The sequence below is a fragment of the Macaca fascicularis genome, chromosome 11 (assembly GCF_037993035.2).
Source record: "Macaca fascicularis isolate 582-1 chromosome 11, T2T-MFA8v1.1".
NCBI classification, from domain to species: Eukaryota; Metazoa; Chordata; class Mammalia; order Primates; family Cercopithecidae; genus Macaca; species Macaca fascicularis.
Genome location: NC_088385.1, coordinates 10,865,153 through 10,873,625, shown reverse-complemented (window position 1 = coordinate 10,873,625; position 8,473 = coordinate 10,865,153). Strand labels below are relative to the sequence as shown.

General features: G+C 37.5%; 1 pseudogene; it reads left to right on the top strand.

The window, feature by feature from the left end:
* The first annotated feature begins 530 nt into the window (after positions 1–530).
* On the top strand, positions 531–7,528 carry LOC102146517 (C-type lectin domain family 1 member B-like; annotated as a pseudogene).
* The last annotated feature ends 945 nt before the right edge of the window (positions 7,529–8,473 follow it).

Sequence of the window (8,473 nt, the reverse complement as noted above, 5' to 3'; positions counted from 1 at the left end):
AAATTCTAGGTCATAATCAGGAATGATTTCTTCCAACACAGGCCATGAAATTTAGCCTCTATAAGATCCAATTATATTAGACTTGCTTCTCACAATGGGATAAACCGTATATCTGCTGGTGTGCTATCCATAGGAAATCACTTCATTTGAACAATGTGATTTAGACTATGCTAGGGCTAAGATGAATCATGAACTTTTGTTCTTCAGAAGGATACACATGGTGGAGTATCTATTTACTTAATGTTGAAGATAAGGAGACAGGAAACAAATGCTCTATCTACTTCTTTACCACAAGTTATTTATTATTTTTGTGTTTTTGTGTTCACGGTCCACGTATCTCTGAGCACCTATTAAAGGGCTTCCTGGAAAACAAAAAGCAAACAAACAAAAAAAAATGTGTCCCATCTCACATGGTTCTACCCTACCAGAGAGGAAGATCATATACTGACAGATACTGAAATTGTAAGAGTTGGACACTACATTTTGCAAAGTCATTGAACCCTGTGCTCACTTGCAGTCTTCAGGTAGCCATGAAGGTTGAAGATGGATACATCACCTTAAATATTGAAATTTGAAAACCAGCTCTCACCTCAGATAAGAATGCCCAGAGCCAATAATTTGGAAATGAATTAGAAAAATGAATACAACCTTTTTTTTCTTTTTCTACTATTGATAGTATATATAGTTCAATTTCTTTTTCCTGAATAACGTGAGTGCTCTATAGCATTTGAGCTGTACCTTCATAGGCTCATACAGACCTATTTAGAATACAAATATCAAATATAAGGGCAGGGATCTTTGCATTAAGCCTCTGAGAGTTTAATGTTTGAAGGCATAGAGGTTTAGGGGACAAGGGAAGATAATGTTTGGAAACTTCATTTTCTAAATGTGAGCAACAACAACAAAATAATTTTCCATAAAGGTATGTAAGAGCTACTCTAATGGCAAAATAGACAAAATCCTCCCCAATATTCCTACAATAAACACATCATCTAGCTTTGTATGGCTGTTCTTATAACTACTTTCAATGCAAGCTAAAATAAAAGCTCATTTCATAAAGTTAAATGTGTGTATGATTCTCCAGTTGCTGTTTATTAAAGCAGTTATTCATGGGATGGGTGGGCATAAAACAAAACAAAACAAAAAATACAAACACATCAGGCCTTAACAGAGAGTAATGTTTTGGCTTGGAGAGGTAAAGTCCATTGGGGATGAGGATGGGTGTGTGGTGTGGGAGTGGGCCATGCCTATTGTTGATGATCATCAAGAGAACACAGGTGAGATCTGCCAGCAAAGCTCTTTCCATTACTTGGAGAATCTTGAGATGGCAGGGACAGGGGCAGGGGTGAGCCTTCCCCATAGCTAACCCACACTGCCTGCTCCTTGATATCTTTATTTTATGCCTACAGTGGCATATTCCTGGTGGCGTGTGATGGCCGATTCTGCTGATTCTGTGCGTGGGGATGGTTGTTGGGCTGGTGGCCCTGGGGATTTGGTGTAAGTGCTGACTCTTTGCCAAAGATTCGACTGGAGGAAGGTAATACTGAAGGGTCATGGCATATCCCACTAAGCTTCTCAATTGTCACTATTTGTCTGTTTGTCACTACTTCAATTGTCCTATACATAGCTGCCAAGATATTCTCAATGAAGGAGAACACCGACCTTTTCCTTGTGATCAAAATAACTTTCTAGGTTTTTATTACTTAAAAGTATTTTTAAGAATTTACTACTGGCTTTTAAGAACTCCTAAATATGGATCCAAACTATTTTAAAAAACTATTTTGTCCCTCTTCCTATCTTGCATATCCTAAGAACCATGGAGTTTTTCAATTTCATATGTAAATCCTATGTTCCCCTGTCTGAAATTTTTCTCATTCTATTCTCTCTACCTCAAATTTCCTTCATCCCACTTTGTTTACTAAAATATTGTGCTGCTTCCCTCCAGTAAATCTCACAGTCCTCCAGTGGCACACTGTAGTCTGCATAGCTGTTGCTTGTTTACATATTTGTTGATTTTTCATAAGATATTTTAGAATCTTTCATTTATCATCTTTTATGTCTTTGTTATTTACCTAATTATCACAAGTACTTTATTTATTTATTTATTTGAAACAAAGTTCTGCTCTTTCACCCAGGTTGGAGTGCAGAGGAGCTATTTTGGCTCACTGCAACGTTTACCTCTCAGGTCTGAGAGATTCTCATGCCTTGGCCTCCCGAGTAGCTGGCAGTAAGGTGCGCACCACCACGCCTGGTTAAGTTTTGTATTTTTAGTAGAGACAAAGTTTTGCCATGTTGGTCAGTCTGATCTCGAACTCCTGGCCTCAAGTGATCTGCCAGCCTTGGCCTCTCAAAATTCTGGGATTATAGGCATGAGCCACCGTGCCCAATCTTATCACAAGTACTTTAACCATAACAAGAAATCAGTATGCATTTTAAAATAAATGAATAGTCTGGCATCACGCAAGGAACAGAAAATGAGTTCATTCACCTCTCTGAACTCAGCTGAGAATCCTGTATTCAAGAAAATGTCAAAACAACTGCTTTGGGCACGTTATTGATCTAGGAATCTTTTTTATTTGTGATTGTCTCCTTCAAACAGTTCAATTATTAACCCTCAGGTGTCAGTTTTGTGTATTTCTTAATCTGTTCTTTATAGCCCCTTCACTCTTTTCAACATTCATTTATTCACCTGTATCTAGTAAACTCTTCAGATATTGGCAATTTTAATGAAATGAAAATTCAATAAAAAATCTTTGCATCATTTTTATAATTCTGATTACAAAATGTTATTATTTATTTTTTATATCTAGCTGTCATGCAGCAAAATTACCTACAAGTTGAGAATGAAAATCTCTCAGGAACTCTGCAACAATTAGCAAAGCTCTTCTGCCAATATGTAACAAAACAATCAGAACAAAAGGGCGGCTGGATGTGGTGGCTCACGCCTGTAATCCCAGCATTTTTGGATGCCAGGACGGGCAGATCCCCTGAGGTCAGGAGCTCGAGACCAGCCAGGACAACATGGTGAAACCCTGTCTCTACTAAAAATACAAAAAAAACTTAGCTGGGCATGGTGGTGGGTGCCTGTAGTTCCAGCTACTCGGGAGGCTGAGGCAGAAGAATTAAACCTGGGAGGTGGAGGTTGCAGTGAGCCAAGATCGTGCCACTGCACTCCAGCCAGAGCGACAGAGTGAGACTCAGTCAAAAACAACAACAATAACAAAAACAGAAGGGTACTTTTAGTAAGTATTGTTTTTTTAACCTCTTCATTTCTCTAATCCCTGGAGCATTTCTCTGACGGTAACTGAAGGGAGTCTTGAGATCTGCAGAAAACATTGAATGTAGGGAAAATGTAATTCCAATTTAAAAACAGCAACAACATTCTCGTGCTTGGTTTCTCCAGACGACCATAAACACAGCCCCTGTGACACAAACTGGAGATATTATGGAGATAGCCGCTATGGGTTCTTCAAATACAACTTGACATGGAAAGAGAGTAAGCAGTACTGCACTGACATGAATGCTACTCTACTGAAGATTGACAACCAGAACATTCTGGTAAGAAGATTCTTATGTCAAATATTTTGGAGGCAAGGGAGAAAACTCTCAAATGTAACACCTGACCTTTTTTGTTTTTTACATTTTTCTTAACATCTTTCAGTTTGTACTAATCTAAGAACCTTATGGAAACCTAGTAAGGATTACAGAACCCAAATATTCAATCCAATCATAATATTCTACAACATTGCTAGAGTTGATCAGTCAAATTGACTTGTCCCTTCCTGACAGCTCAGGTACATAGTCGGTCACACAAAAAGAGTCAGCCCAGTGATGTTCTCAATCATTTGTGTCCTGTGTTGTTCTAACTTGCTGCACTGCCCACTTACTGTTTTTGTGGGCTCAAACTCATACAAAGGATATCCAGTAAAATTAATTAGCTTTTGTTTCCGCTCCAGCAAAATAAGAGAATTTCCTAAAATCTCAGCTCTGTTACAAAACGATTAATTGAAAACATATATGTATATCCTGAATTTGTATTAGTCTAGGCTGGTTCTAGTTTAAAGATTTATAACTAAAAGTAGTCATGCAATTTTTTTTAAGGAAAAAAAAGGTATAGGTGAATTTCAAGTAGAATTATCTGTTAGGTTCTGTAGGGAAGTATGTAATGTTGATATATTCCAAAGAAAAGATTAGGAAATTAGAGAAAGGTTACTAGTGGCTTAAGCTTTTAGAAATCAGCAATCAAATGCGACTGTCACACAATATCTCCTGTGGAATGCCATTCTGAGTCTTACATATTGGTCAAGAACCTCAAGTCACTTCCTATTTGCCAAAAATGCATTCTCACTTGTTATTCCGGGAGGTGTGAAAGAATGTAGACGTTTGTCCTCCATTTAGTTTTCTTACTCATATACTGATTGATTTACCTATTCCTTCATTAATTCAACAAATATGTGCTAAAACTATCCAGGACTTGGACCTATGCAGTTAATAAAACACAAAAAATAATCCTTAAGCTCAAGGAGTGTATATTTTAGGTGAAGCAACAGCCAAGAAACAAAACAAACGACATAGTATACAGTATAGTAGGTAGTGATTATTGCTAACTAGAGATAAGTAAACCAGAAAAGGTAGATAATAAATCCCTTTGAGAAAGACATTATATACTCCTTGACTCAACTAACTAAATTAATGCTTCTGTAGGTAAGATTTTATAGGCAAGCTAAGCAATAAAACCAAGCCATATAGAGTTTTAAATCTAAGGAATATAAAGCTCACCAATAAGGTATTTCTTTGTGTTTTCTTTCTCTAACTGTTTACATTTATTCCTTTGAATCATGTTTGGTAGTCTATTTGGGAGTATAATCTTCAATTGATTGCAGATATAAATATATGCTATAAACACATAGGAAGATTAGAATATCAGCTATTTTGTGTACAATTTCACTTGTGTCCTACAAGCTTTTTTAAGTTCTAAGACAAGTGAAATTGGTACAGATTCAAATATCAAATGAAATACATTAATATTAATATAGACATGTAATCCAACTTTTTTTTTTGTCCGAAGTCTTATCATAAAGCTTTGTCTTTATGTCATTACCAACAGCTATGGAGGGATCTGACCATTGTGTTTATTTATGTTTACAATAGGAATACATCAAAGCCAGGACTGGTTTAATTCATTGGGTCGGATTATCCCACCATAACACTAATGAGGTCTGGAAGCGGGAGATGGCTCAGTTCTCTAAAAATATATGTAAGTCCCCAACACTCAGAATAGAAAGTAATACTAGAAACTCTTATTCTTGAGATCCCCTTTCCTCTCAGTCCAAGTCACTTAATAGTTGAGATGTGTCTCTACACCCTACTATGGGTTATATAAGCAGCAGCTGAGTCACTTACCCCCTACTTCAAACAAGAGAGCACTGGTCATAAGACAATTCTACTTTCCTCTCTCCCCTTCTTAAACTCTTTTATCTAAGCCACAACCGATCTTTATACCTGATATTATTCCCCTTCATTTCTACATTCATCTTTATCACGGAACAGAGTGTGTGTGCGTGCGTGCGTGTGTGTGTGTGTTTAGATTGCTCTGATTCTCTCCATATATATATATGGAGAGAGAGAGATGGAGTCTCGCTCTGTCACCGGGCTGGAGTGCAGTGGTGCGATCTTGGCTCACTGCAGCCTCCACCTCCTGGGTTCAAGTGATTCTCGTGCCTCAGTCTCCTGAGCAGTTGGGATTACAGGCACGCACCACCACACCCAGCTAATTTTTGTATTTTTAGTAGAGACGGGATTTCAGCATGTTGGCCAGAATGGTCTCCATCTCCTGGCCTCATGATCCGCCTGCCTCAGCCTCCCAAAGTGCTGGGATTACAGGTGTGAGCCCACGGGGCGCCTGGCCCTCTCCACATATTTTTAAATCAAAATTTCATCCTTATTATTTTACAGTTGAAAGTTGTAAACTTGAGAGTCTTTAGACTTTTCAGTGGCATTTTGCCTACTCTTCTATCCTCCAAGTCTCCAAGAATTCAATACATTGTGGTTCACAGGATAATTCCAATGTCCATTAATGAAGCTCTATCCTCCTACACATGATGCAGGCAAATGGGCTGTTAACACTGGGTTGTGAACCTCAGCCGCTTCCTATATGGTTTTCCAAAGTCCAGTCTCAACATCTTTCGTCCATCCTACATATCAAAACTACAGTCTCTCTCCAAGTAAAATTTAAACTGAAAACCAAATCTTGCACAATCTGATCATGACTTATACTATTAATTAACTTATTTAATAAATATTTAGTAAGTATTTACTACAGGTGGGATCTCAGGATACTACAGCTACAACTCTTCACAGACCATGGGCTTTATCTCCTATTACTTGCTGCCTCATTCACAATATTGCAGACAAATTAGTGGGTTTTTAAAAAAAATTCTTCCAACAAATCAAACTCGTTTTCTTGTCTCAAGGCTTTTGCATTTGCTATTTTCTTTTCCTAGAATGCTCTGCCTCCACAACCCCATGACTGTTTCCTTCTTGTGAATCCAGTCTCTATTTAAACATCACTTCTTCAATGAAGCGAAGTCTAATTACCCAAACTAAATTAGCTTCCCTTCAGCCCACATCCACACAGTCTACCACTGTTTTGTTTCTTTGTAACTTTACCACTGTCAGAAATTTTCATGTCTATTTGTGGGCTTCTTACTGGCATCACCTGACTGAAATGGAAGTTCCCCCGCAGGAAAGCCCTTGGCTTTCTTGCCTTTCCTTATCAGTCTATCCTCAGCCCATAGAACAATGTTGTCACATAGTTATGCAGATATATGCCCCATAAACTAATATATATTCTTTGTCCTCTCGTGATAAACAATCTAGAAGAGAATAAAAGATAACAGCCGTTACAATACAGCATGCTGTCTTAGATCATCTATCCTGTAACATAAATCCTCAGTTCAAAAATATTGAATCAATTCACTTTTCCATGAACCTATTGCCATCCATGGCAGCTATTTGTCCTGTCCATCTCCTGTCTGTTCATCTAAATCCTGCCCTTCCATCAATACCGAACTAAAGTCTGAACTTGTAAATAAAACCTTTTCCCATCATTTCAGAGCTATCTCAATCTCTTCTTTGGGGTTCCTGTTGTACTAGTGTTCCCGTGCTCCTTAATCTTACGCCACACGAAATTGCCATTGAGCTTTTCAGATACGCATACCTTCTACTACCAAGCAGGTTGGGAGTTACTCAATAATGAGAAACTTCTTTTCTCTGTTTTCCCCAGAGTCTCCATTTTGTGCATCAAAATACTATACACAGAGTTTGACTGTTGATTACTTCCTTAGTCTCTGAAGGAATTTATTCTACCTTTCCCATTCACAGGTTTGAGCTTTCTGAAGATGGAAAAGGAAATGTGAATTGTGCTTATTTTCATAATCAGAAAAGGCACCCTACCTTCTGTGAGAACACACATTATTGAATGTGTGAGAGGAAGGCTGGCATGGCCAAGGTGGACCGGCTACCTTAATGCAAAGAAAGGGGCCGGATATCACAGTTAAGGGCTTTATTGCACAATGAAAGTTCTGAATGAAAAAATCAATAGCCAAAAATTGCTTATTTCTTCCTTTCTTCTCCTTGATGTCATTTTTAATATTATCTTTACTACCAGAATCACTTGCCCACTCCCTTCTTTGAATATCCAGAAGCCAACATGTAAATTGATCACTTGTTTCCCAATTATTCTACTTTCCCTTAATTTTCTTTCTTCTTGTCTAATTTCTAATTACCTGAATACAATATGATTTACTGCATCTTCATATATACACACATAAAATTAAAATCAGGACAATATAGGCTAGTGCTTAATTAAGTTGGGCAAAATATCGAAGCTTAAAATGTATGCAGAATATCTAAGTTTGAAAGATAGCGTGATGTAACAAAACGAATACTAAACTTGGAATCGGTAGAACAATTTAGATAATGTCACATAAAGTACAAAAATGAACAAGTCACATAGATTTTTTACCTTCTATTTTCTAATACTTAACATAGGAATAATACATTCTCCATTTATACCTCACTTCTACAACTTAAAATAAAACTTTGTAGTGTTAACTATACCAGAAACTTTACAAAAGCAGGCACTGTGACTTCTCCATTTACTATTGTATTACCAGCACCAACCCCAGATCCTGGCTTACAGGAAACAGAAAGACATTACAGAAATACAATTACTATTCCAAGTTCATTTCTGGTTAGACTCAACAGCAGTAATTTTGTGCAAAAGAAGGAGAAGAAAGTTTGTAAGAAAGCTCGTGGGGTTTGTAAAATGAATAAATGCTTCTCAAGAAGGCCCAGAGGCTACTGCACAGAAGGACAAGTTAAAATGCTTTAGTTAGGTCTTTTCCTAACAACTCTATGCTTGCTTCTTGCTGAATAACTCAGCAAGTATTTATAGAATACATGGAAAGGC